Source organism: Chrysochloris asiatica, unplaced genomic scaffold (genome assembly GCF_000296735.1).
Source record: "Chrysochloris asiatica unplaced genomic scaffold, ChrAsi1.0 scaffold00084, whole genome shotgun sequence".
In the NCBI taxonomy this organism is placed as follows: Eukaryota; Metazoa; Chordata; class Mammalia; order Afrosoricida; family Chrysochloridae; genus Chrysochloris; species Chrysochloris asiatica.
Window position 1 is genome coordinate 10,776,477 of NW_006408602.1, and position 13,083 is coordinate 10,789,559.

The window sequence follows — 13,083 nt, forward strand, 5'->3', positions numbered from 1 at the left end:
AAGGGAGGAAGATCCCTAACAAGATGGATCAGCCAGGTGGCATCATTGATGGACTCAAGTGTGGCAGCGGTAGTGAGGTTGGCCCAGGATCGGACATCGTTTTATTCTGCTGTGCATATGGTCGCGATGAGTCGGTTCCGACTCGATGGCACATGACAACAACAACGATATATAACCAAAAGACGAGAGGAGAACAGTTATTTTTGAATTGGAGAAGAACAGAAGGGGTGATAGTAGAAACAAGAAAAGCCAATTATTTCAGTAACTGAAAAGCATTTAAAAAGAGGGGTTGTCCTTAAGGTGCCATCAAGTCTATTTTGACCTATAGCAACCCCATGTGATGGAGTTGTTTTTGTTGTTGTTGTTAAGTGCTATTAAGTCAGTTCTGACTCAAAGCGACCCTGTGTAGGTGGATGTGAACTGCTAACTTTGGGGTTCCAATGGACCTTGTGGTCCAGGGCTAATCCTATGGTGCCACACAAGTACTCCATGTGATGAAGTAGAACTGCCCAATAGTGTTTTCCTGGCTGTAATCTTTGTAGAAGCAGAACCCCAGGTCTTTTGTGTGGAACAGCCAAGTGGGTCTGAGCTACCAACCCTTCGGTTAGCGGCCAGTACTCAATTGTTGACTGCAGAAAAAGAGATGATACAAAGATCATCAGATAATCCAGATGAGTGTAAATTTAGAGAAAAGCAGCTGCATAAACAAAAATGTTTTATAAAACAATGACATTTATGATCCCACCAAAAGATAAAATTTTATGGTCTTTTGAATATTGACATAGGAGATACACTTTCTTTGACAACTTTATTGACTTGCATACTTACTTTTCACCTCAGTCCTAGTTCTCGTTTCAATGAGTAAGCGCTGTTCTGTCAGTTCCGACTCATAACAACACAGTATAGGGTTTCCAAAAAGAAGTTGGTGGGTTTCAACTGCTGACTTTGTGGTTGCCAATTCAGTGCTTATGCTACAATGCCACACCAGAACTTCTTTCAATTAATATTAACTGCCTACATTTATTTCACTGTTTGCTACTTTTTCACCAGAAAAAAGACTACATTACAAATAAATTTACAGCTATTCTCGGTTTTCTATTCAGGGAGCCTTTTTAGTATCTCCCACCATTTCTTATATGGTTGTTCCAAATATAGCTTGATAATAAAAGATGCTCCCACAATACTAGGCAATGACTAATTGTTCTGTAGCCATGGTAACAAGCAGCCACCAGAACCGATTTAAGACCTCTTACTCAATGACAGAAACATAGGGATTGATTTTATACACACTTAATCAATTAATGGCAATACACCTTGGAAAATACATATTTGCAAGTCAGCTAATCAGAGAAAGACTCATTCGAATAAATGCACTTCTTAAAGTCAATTAATCAGCAACATCATCACCTGAGAATCGGTTTCTATAAAATACATCAACAATCTATTTCTGTGAAACTCTACCAATTACTGAATTCCACCTTCTCCCAAATCTTCTATAGTATTAACAGTCTCTTATGCTCTTATGCATAATTCCCCCATCCCTAATTGAGCTGTGAATTCAGCTTTGTGCTTTTTATGTTTAAGACATTAAGGACTGTCATCAGTCACTTTGTCTGACAACTCTAAACCCATTGCTATTGGGTGGATTCCTGCTCATGGCCTTCGAACTGCCCCGTAGAGTTTCCATGACTGTAATCTTCATAGACACAGACTGCCACATCTTTCTCCCCTAGAGCAGATAGTGGTTCTAACTACTAGTTAGCAGCAGAGTACTTAGCCACTGTACCACCAGAGCACCTATTGACAACTTTAGAAGTTAGCAATTTGGCCAAATGTCTTAGAAACAATGCACATTAGGCATATCTTTTTTTATAAAATTTAATTTAAAGAAATGTTTCCAAATAGACATTCAGAGTAATTCTTTTTATGTATTTTTATATAGTCTACAATATAAATCCTTTTTATTTCCATTTTTCATTTGGGAAAAACCACAGTTCAGAATGTTAGAACTTTTCCCATAGTCACACACCTAATAATCCCCAAGTATCTGGAAACTGATTACCTTTTCCAGAGTCATACTTACTCTGCAAAAGAAAATAGCTCAAAACAGGAATAAATATTTAAATTGAAGTATTCTTTATAAATATGAAAACCCCAAAATACCTAAATATCTAAAATAAGCATATAATCATTTATTCACTTAATAAAATAGCTATTATAACACTATGTATGATGTTGTTCTTGTTAATTTCCATTGAATTCAGTTCGAATTCATTGTGACCCTGTATAGGGTTCCAAGGAACACCTGGTGAGATTGAACTGCTGACTGTGTGGGTCAAACTGTCCTTGCGGTCCAGCACTTATCCTACAGCACCACACCAGGACTCCATCCATCAAATTATAAATATGTTAAATGTTAATGATTTGATACTTAGCACAAACAGCAAAGAAAAAAATTATGACTACAGTATGAAAAATTATGTGTACATACATCATAGGAATTTGAATTTATAGGAAACAAATGACTAGTTCTTGGGTATTTGGATTTTGAATAAAATATTTATTTCTTAATATTACTCTAAGTTTGTGAAATAACAAAAATAACATCTATATAAATGATTCTCTTTGGTTTTGAGAGGCAATCACCTATTCCATATTCTATGCAAATTCCGATGTCATACACGATTTCTGAGAATTCTAGGAATCTTAACTCTTGCTTATTTAGGATTCTGAATTTCTAACAAGAGATTTCCAATTTCACTATGTCTTATCTTCCATATATTGTCCTTCACCCTTCATCTTTCATACTTCAGATATATTGTGAGGAGGGACCAGTCGCTGGAGAAGGATATCATGTTTGGTAAAGTGGAGGGTCAGAGAAAAAGAGGAAGACCCCCAGCGAGATGGACTGGCACAGTAGCAGCATCAATGGGCTCAGGCATGGCAACAATTGTGAGATTGGCCCAGGTTTGGGCATTGTTTCATTCTGTTGTGCATAGGGTCGCTCTGAGTTGGTACCAACTTGATGGCACCTAATAGCAACAAAAACTAGTAGATTTCTCTTGGATGTGAAACTCAGCCTCTTTTTTTTTGTCATTGTTTTTGTTAAGTGCCCTTGAAGGAGTTCTGACTCATAAAAACCCTGTAGAGGTAGGGTTTGAATCAATGACCTGTGGTTAGTAGTCCAAAATTCATCTTACAGTGCCACATCTTTGTTGTTGTTAAGTGCCATTGAGTCAGTTCTGACCCATAGCCCCTCTGTATAAGGTTTCCAAGGAATAGCTGGTGAGCTTCAATTACTGACCTTGTGGTTCAACCTGACTTTGCAGGCTAGCACAGTAGCCCAGAGCGCTATGCAAGGACTCCCAGTGCCAAATTAGGACTTCCTTGAGGCATGCACACAAAGCATATGTAAGGTTAGCAGATGTTTCTGAAGTTTTATGCCAATGGAAAGGTGTCAGATTACAGCAAAGTACACATTTTAATATTGAATAGAAAACCATTTTCCTTAAATGTCCTTTGGCCACCATCACATTACTAATTTTCTCCTGCTTAAAGACTTACAGATAAGTTTTCTTTATTTCATCATGTAATGCAGCTCTTCACTTTCAATCTCAGCTCTGGACATACTGAAGATTTGCTACTGTGCTCCCATAAAAACAAAGGGGCATTCCAAGTCTCATCCTTTCACAAATAAGAGATTTATTTTGAGATGCATTTCAATATCCACCCCCAAAGAATATAGAAGTGCTATATTCATTTTTGGATTTAAATACCATTAATTTAATGTTTCAAATTTAAGAATGTTACTGATTTTAGAGCACATGCAATTGTGAATTGGAAAAGAGTGGTGAGACATAGAAAGTGAAAGAGAAGACTGGTTGTTTTTAAGAGGAAGCAGTAAAATGAAAAGAAAAGAAAACCATAATTAAACATAATTAAAATTCAAATAAAAAAACCCAACCTATAATCATATTTAAAATAAGAATAGCTAGCAACCCCACAGAGGTAATATATATCATCTTAAGTAAAAGTTAGCATGTTTTTACAATTTTACTCATTGTAAATACTTACTAACATAAATATTCACACCACAGTGTTTTTTCCAGAGGGGTTGGTTCACTGTGAAGTGTTTTCTTGGCCTTTTCTAGCATCACGCTATAGGGAAAACATGGTCTCTCAAACTAAAAATTTTGAGCAATTCGAAAATAATAAATTCAGGTTTTGCAGATATCATTGTCTAGTAAAACTTTTCCCCCTGGAGTGTGTAACTTGAGGTTTAAACTTAGAACTACTTATGTTGTTACGTGCCATCGAGTCAATTATGACTCATAGTGACCTTGTACAGGGTTTCTGAGGAGCAGGTGGTGGGTTCATAGTGCTACACCAGAAATCCAGAACTGCTTATATCTGCATAATTAAAATAAGGACAAATCATTAAAAGGAATAAGAAAATAATAACAGTCATTGTTCTAGGTATTTTCTTCCATAGGCATTCATTTTGACTCTACTATCAAGATAATTAAGGAGCTCTGGTAGCGTAGTGGTTAAAAATTGGGCTGTGAACCTCAGGGTCAGCAGTTCGAAGCTACCAGCTGTTCTGCAACAGAAAGATGAGGCTTTCTGGTCCCATAAGGATTTACAGCCTCAGAAACCCTGTACAGGATCACTATGAGTCAGAACTGACTCCACGGCACATAACAACAACAACAACATCAAGATAATTAGGAGAAAGATGAGACTTTCTACACCTGTAGATATTTACAGTCTCAGAAACCCTACACAAGGTTACTCATTGGAACAGATTCCATGGCACCTAACAACATGAGTAACAACAATCAAGGAAAATGGCAGTGGGCTGGGTAGTATCACGGCAATGAAGTCCCTGAGTGATTAATACACTGGGCTGTTAAGTTAAAAAGATGGTAACTGAAAGGTTAGGGGTTTGGGTCCACCTTGAGGAAGTTCAGAAGCAAGGCTTGGCAATCTGCTTCTGAAAATCAGTCATGGAAAACTCCATGAAGCCCAGTTCTGTTCTGACACACATGAAGTCACCAAGAGTTGTAACTGACTTGAAGGCAATTGGGTTTGGACTGTTTTGTTTTACTAAAGCAGAAGTAAACCAAAAGCACTTTTTTTTTTCCTTTTCAGTAACCAGAAAAAAGCAGTAAGTTCTTCTGCTACAGAGGGTAAAATATCATACTTTAAAATTTTCCCCAAATTATCCAAGTTTCATGTGATTCAATATCAGCAGTTATTTCTCAGGTCCTATAAACAAGTTTTTCATGTCTTGATAAACCATTGTCCATGGTATGGAGATCTATCTTTCCATCCGTCCATCACCATCCACCCACCCACGCATTCATCTATCTAATACTTGTATCTTTTTGGAAGGTGGGGAGAGGACAACACATCTAGAGTTAGTCTATGCTGCATATGGAATTGTCATCACAGACCTAAGTTTGCTCAAGCTTGTGTTACTGCCCAAGCCCCAACAATTACTGTCAAAATTGCCTAATCTCTTGAGGGTAGTTTCCTTAACTTAAAAATGTGCTCACTGACATTTTGTTTAGCCCAATAACACAAATTTTTTAAGTGCTTGGGGTCCTGGTGTGGTGCTATAGCATAAGCACTGGACAATGAGGTTCATTTTAACAAACAAAAAGTGAAGTAGGATTATACTATAGTAGTAGTTGTTGTTGTTGTTAGGTGCCATTGAGTTAGTTCAGACTCATAGCAACCCTGTATAGGGTTTCCGAGAAGCAGCTGATGTGTCTGAACCACTGACTTTGCGGTTCAAACTGACCTTGCAGTTATGTGCTTACCCTACATGCCACACCAGGTACGGTTTCATTTAGGAAAAAGAAAATACTGAGGTCTCTAAACATTCAAAGATTGTAGAGGTAGATTTGGGGATGTTTTTATTAATCAAAGTATATTTATGCATTGTGACAAGTATCAAATGAAATTTAAATATAGGATGTTCCACTCTGATTTTGAATTGATCTCTTAGATCCATTATTCTGTTATTTGAAGGCATAAAATATATTTTTCTATTGGTGTATCATCTTTTATTGTTTATCATCCTCCCATGTTCAAGTAGCTTTTCAAATTGCCTAATAAAATATTTTCAAATTACCTAATAAAATAAGCTACCCAATAAGTCTGCATTGTGACTAGAAAGCAAAAAGGAGGAAGTCTGATTTATAGATAAGTGAGAGTATGCTATAATTTTTCTACATATTAACACTGCCTATGGATTATGATATCACTTTTGAGAAATTGTAGTAGGTAGGCATAGTGATGCAGATTTTAAAAGAAAGGATCACAATGTCTAAGTTTGCTTTGTACTAAAAAAATGAGTCTGCTTCTTTTGAAATACTATAGATAAATCTAACAACTTTTCACCAAGGCAGTTTGTTATCTAAGAAAAGACATGATGAATGCTTTCTGAACAAACTAATCATTTTATAACAATAAAAAAATCACTTCTCAGTGTATACACTTTATAATTTTTTTTAGTTCTCATATATTAAAATTTCTTAAAGTGAAAGCACACTTACTTACATCTAATATAAATGTAAACAAACAAGGAACCTAGGTTGCATTTCAAAGTTTAACAGAAAACATATCCAAGGTGAGATTTCTGAAATTGAATGTGAATAAATATTTTCATTGTTGTTATTGTTGTTAAGTCGATTCCGACCCATAGTGACCCTGTACTGTTTCCAAAGAGCAGCTGCTTAGCTTGAACCGCTGACCTTGCCGTCTAAACAACCCACAACGATACACCAGGACTCCATATATTTTCTTTAGTGATACAAAATTTGTTAGAATTTCATTTAAATGTCTCTGGATATTAAGAAAAACAAAAACACACTCTAACAATTAATGAATACTCCCAAATATATGGACTTCACAATATGAAAATCAAGGGACTAAGATTAAGCAAGGTGTATTCTACATAGATGTTCCATCCTTTATAAATTGCTTATCTTATAAACATTCAACATTTCTGAGACTTCTTGTCTGTAAGGGGCACTATTTTGATTTCTTATTTTATGTGTTCATTTTACTGTTTTTCAAAAGTCGTCAGTCTTGTAATACTGGCACCATGGTGACACAGTGATCACTTGAATGCTAACCCAAAGGTCTGTGATTGAAATCCACCAGCCATTCTACAGAATAAATATCCAACAATTGACTTTTGTAAAGACCTATAGCGTTGAAAACCCCATGGGGTAGTCCTACTCTGTGTAAGTTGCTGTTGCTGTTAAATGCCGTTGAGACTAGTGACGCTGTATAGGGTTTCTGAAGAGTGGCTGCTGAGTTTGAACCAGCAACCTTGCTGGTACTTCTTATTGCTTATTGCTCTCTAGTCAAACTGACCTTGTGGTCCAGTGCTCATCCTACAGCGCTATACCAGAACTCCCTGTGTTGTGTTGTTAACTGCCGTTCAGTCATTTCCGACTCATACCGACCCTGTATAGGTTTTCTGAGGAGTGGCTGCTGAGTTTGAACCACCAACCTTGTATTTCAAACTGACCTTGTGATCCAGCATTCCCTATAGGGTCACTATCAATCTACTAAATTGAATTTTATTTTTTTTGGAATGTAATACTTAGGACTCCTGGTGTGGATAAGAATTGGTTCTGACCCATAGTGACCCTGCATAGGGTTTCCAAGGAGTGAATGGTGAGCTTGAACTGTTAAACCTGCAGTTCAAACAAACCTTGCAGTCCATACCATTAACCCAGAGTGCCACACCAGGAATCCATTTAAACATATAACTGCCTATAAATGAACAACTAAAGTTAATCATAGTAGTTTTCAACTTGTATACAGATGACCAACAAGACAGTAGTAACAAAATGGGACCAATGGGCCATAAAGGGATTAAAACTGAACCATAAATTTGGATATTTAAAAAATGAAAATATATGTGAAGAACTTTTTTTTTTTAATGTTTAATTGTGAATTATATGGTAGTTTACATGGGAGAGCATTAGCTTTACATTCATTATATCGTATCTCATTTCATTGCCATGGTTGCAATCCCCTCCATGTATCATCAACCAACCAAAGGGTATACACTACAAGCCTGCCCACCCCAGCCCCCGGTCGTCAGCACACAGCCCCTCTCCCTCTCTGGGTCTAAAGTCCCCAGCCACTACTTCTCTCCACATCTTCGTCTCTGCCTCCATCTCTGGCATCACTGCTTCTCTGGGTAGGGGCCCACTCTCCACTCTTCTCCCTTGATGGTCCCAGGGACCTCTGTTACCAGACTGCAAAGTCAATCACTCCCCTCCTTTTGCTACAAAACATCTACCTTTACATTTCCAACCCTCACAGTCAGTCCTGATAACAATTATTCACTATTGGACCACAAGAGACCAATCTCCATCTCCTTTCATTAGTCCCACCTACACAGATTGGATACTACTCAGTGGAGATTCTACCTTCCTCCACGCCCTCTGGATCTAGGCTCCCTCTAGAAAGCTTGTAAGCCAGTCATGTAAAGAACTCTTACTACTTAAAAACATAAAAGAACATTTTCAAGGAAAATAAAAAGCAGGGGTTTTTAATGACAGAGGAAATAGAAAAGAATGACGAATTATGTATACACTGGGATAGAAAAAGATTAGGTGATATATGAGAAAAATCTTCCTTATTTACCACTGACCAAGTATTCAAGAAGCTTGTAATTCATTTTAATTTTTAAAAATTCACTTTAAAATAATTTGAGAGTCTCACACAAAAAGTAATTATGTTTAGGGTTCCTATCTACACTTCACCCAATTTCCCCCACTGTTAACATAAAACCAAGAAAATTTACAAAATAATACTATATTTAGCTAAACTACAGACCTTTATGCAGATTTCACCAATGTTCCCACTAATGTCCTTTTCCTTTTCTAAGATCAAATCCAAACTACCACATTGTATTCAGTTATAATATCTCTTTGGTCTCCTGAGCTGTGTATTATAGCCTTTCTTTTCAAGACCTTGAAACTTCTAAAGAGTACTGATGAGGTATTTTGTACTATGTCCTTCAATTGGGTCCTCTCTGATGTCTTCTCATGATTACAGTGGTCTTATGGATTCAGGCTTAATATCAGGAAAGATCTGCTTCATATTTATTCAATCTGTATACTAAGCAAATAATACTAGAAACTGGATTCTATGTGGAAGATGTGGCATCAGGAATTAGAAGACTCATTAACAACCTGCTATATGCAAGTGACATAACTTTGCATGGTAGAAGCAAAGATAATTTAAAATATTTATGAAGATGAAAGACTGCACCTCAATGTAAAGAAAATGAAAATCCTCACAACTGGACCAATAAATAATATCATGATAAGCAGGGGAGAAATGAAATTGTCAAAGACTTTATTTTGCTAGGATCCACAATCAACACTCATGAAAGCAGCAGTCAAGAAATCAAACAACTGAGTTCACTACGGAAATCTACTGCAAAAGACCTCTTTCAAGTGTTAAAGAGTAAAGATTTCACTTTGAGGACTAAAGAGTAAAAATATCCAAGCCATGGTATTTTCAATGATCTCATATGCATTTGCAAATTGGGCAAAGAATAAAGAAGACCACAGAAGAATTCATGTATGTCAATTATGGTGTTGGAGAAAATTTTTTTAAAGTACCATGGACTGCCTTCCAGAAGACCAAACAATTCTGTCTTGGAAGAAGTGCTTCCAGAATGCTGCACCTTAGAAGTGAGGATGGCATGACTTAATTTCTTGTTCTTTGAAAATATTGTCTGGAGGGAACAATCACTGGAAAAAGACATTATACTTCATAAAGTGGAGGGTCAGTGAAAAAGAGGAAGACCCCACTGAGACAGATTGATTCAGTAGCTGCAAGAATGGACTAAAACATCAATGTAGAGAGGGTGCAGGACTGGACAGTGTCTTGTTCTGTTGTGCTATGAGTTAAAACTGACTCAATAGCACATAACAGCAATGTGGATTTGGCGAAAAATCCATAGACTTTAGGTGTACTGATTGTACCATGGCAGGGTACATGGTTTCAATATGACTCGTCACTAGATGTGTTCACTTTGATCACTCCACAACTGGCTTCTACTAAGTTTCTCTGTTGTTGTCGTTATGTACCTTGGAGTCGGTTCCGACTCATAGCGACCCTGTACAAGGTGTCCGAGGATGTAAATCTTTACGGGAGCAGAAAACCTCATCTTGCTCCCGCGGAACAGCTGGCAGTTTCGAACTGTTGACCTGAGGTTCGCAGCCCGATTCGTAACCACTACGCTACCAGAGCTCCTTTTTCAAATACTACCTGGGGGCAAAACCAGGTTTCTCTGTAGAAAGGGAATTTTCTATCTTGAGGGACATTAAGTGAGGTAGCTAAATACATTATTTGGACTTCTATAAGGATGATTTACCTTTTTTTCTATCATTTATGCGTAATCATTCATACATATCAGCTTGGGTTCATGAATATTTATTTTATTCTTTATATTATTGTTTTATAAGGAGCTCTGGTAGCGTAGTGGCTGCTAATTTCACGGTCAGCAGTTGGAAACTACCAGCTGTTCCGCAGGAGAAAGATGAGGCTGTCTGCTCCCGTAAAGATTTACAGACTCGGAAACTGTACAGGGTCGCTATGAGTCGGAACCGACTCCACGGCACATAACAACAACAACAACATAAGACATTAATTGTTGTTATGTGCCGTGGAGTCGGTTCCGACTCATAGCGACCCTACACAGGGTTTCCGAAGCTGTAAATCTTTACAGGAGCAGACAGCCTCATCTTTCTCCTGAGGAACCGCTGGTAGTTTCGAACTGCTGACCTTGCAGTTCGCAGCTCGATTCGTAACCACTACGCTACCAGAGCTCCCTAGTATCATTATTTTATTGCTCAATTGATTTCAGCTGTGACTATTGGGAACTCTATTTGACTCTTGTGTACTTTTAACTTGCCCCATGAATGCATTCTTTTGTTTTGGGAGGGGGTGTTCCTTTATTTCTTTTTAGTTAGCTCATTAGAAGTTGACTTTAGCTATAACTAAAACAGACTTTCAAAAAGGATAATATTGATTTGACCTTGAGATTTAACCACAGATTATATTACTAAAATATATTTTGAGAAATGTTAAAACTGACATAAAATTTCATATCCGATAGTTAATTTATTTAGAAAAATAAAATAGTATAGAAATCTTAAGAATATTAAATATAAGATTTATGAAACTATAATTAAACAACATCAATACATTATCTTACTATGATATAAAACTACATAATACACAATCTTATAAACTACATGATATACAATCCTGTTAAGCTTTAATCAAAGCTTATGATATAAAATATAAATTTGCAGAACATCTCGTTATAACCATCAAAGATACCGTTTTAAAATTATTTATACCCTGGATGAGTTTTATCTTACAATTTTTTTAAACAAACAAGCTGTACTCCTGGTGCGGCACTATAGCATCAGCACTGGACTGCGAACCACAAAGTTGGAAGTTCAAACCCACCAGCTTCTCCTCAAAAACCCGATACAGGGTTCCATGAGTCAGAACCACCTCAACAGCAGTTAACAATGACAACAAAAAGTTATACATACATTCTAAATAAACTTCTTTCTTCCTGACTGAAGTTAGTTTGAAAACACACATACATACTTACAATTGAGGGAGCATATCATAGGAAGCACAGACTGTTGTTAATTTACTTCACTGCTTATCAAATCCTTGAGTTATTACATTCTAATCCTGTCAAGACACAGAAACAAAGGGAATAAGAGAAAAATATATGTTAGTTCAATATACTACTGTTTATTATATATGAAGCTAAATAACCAAGAGATTAAAACATTTAAAACTTGAAATAATTCATTTTACAAACTTAAATCTTCTGGTATGTACTTAGGGAGTCTTATGCTTTTATCCATTTTGTTATTTTTAAATTTTGGGAAAATGATCTTGAGGAACATAAGTTATTATAGTATAAAATGGAATAAATATAATTTGAAGTAACAAATGTATCTGAAATTCTAAGAAAATATATCTAAAATATATTGACAACTAAGTATAGTTTACGGTCTCTATTTTCATGGTTTCCTCAGACTAAGACTACTTTGTATCCATAGAACAAAATACAAAAAGAAGTTAAAGCAAAAGTTACTAAACTGTCTGTTTATCAATCCCTTACTGTTTACCAAACAAATATTTAGATGATACGTCTAAACATTAATTTTCATGTCAATGTATGCCAGTCACCATTTATGTATATTGTTGTTGTTGTTAAGTGCTGTTGAGTCAGTTCAGAATCTTTGATGTTGTCAAGTGCTGTTGAGGTAGATTTACAGCCATCCTGTACAGGGTTTCTGAGGTGTGGTTGGTGGGTTTGAACTACTGACCTTGTGGTTAATAGTTCAGTGCTTATTCTACATCCCCACAACAAGACTCCAACATATATATATATATATTATTGGGTATAAATGGATGTTTAAGTGCTTTCAAATCTTATTAAATTGTGTATTCTAAAATGAAAAAGGATTAGAATTAACACAAAGTGAGAAAATGGCCCACAACATTCATCATCCAAATCAAGAACCTAGAAGGATAAGTCAAAAAATATTTCTACAAAAATATAGAAAGGACTTCTAGTGAGGTGCTGTGGATCAGCACTGGACTGTGAACCACAGATTGGCAGTTCAAACCCACCAGCTGCTTCTCAGAAACCCTATACACAGTCGCTATGAGTCAGAACTGACTAGAAAGCTCTTAACAATAACTAAACGAAAATAGAAAAATGTGAAGCTGTTATTTCTTGACATAGCCTCAATCTATACATTTCTGATGGCAGTGTTTCCAACTCTTTAAGTGAGATGGATTGGCAACAGCAATGGATTCAAGTGTAGCAACGATTCTGAGATTGGCACAGGACCAGGCAGTGTTTCGTTCTATTGTGCATAGGGTCACTATGAGTCAGTACCAACTCGATGGCAACTAACAACAACAACCTTCCTCAAAGAATGTACGATCTTTGATTCACACAACGTCAAAGTGGCAGTTTTAATATTCCCAAGGGAC

At 36.5% G+C, this 13,083-nt stretch overlaps 1 protein-coding gene across 1 annotated transcript in view; it reads right to left on the reverse strand.

Moving 5' to 3' along the window:
* The window catches only part of FUT9 (fucosyltransferase 9 (alpha (1,3) fucosyltransferase)), a 332,528-nt gene that overhangs the window by 161,513 nt on the left and 157,932 nt on the right, over positions 1-13,083 (reverse strand). The window contains exon 2 of the mRNA XM_006865853.1: positions 11,675-11,760. The gene's annotated coding sequence lies outside the window, so the exon portion shown is untranslated. The remainder of the gene's footprint in view (positions 1-11,674; positions 11,761-13,083) is intronic.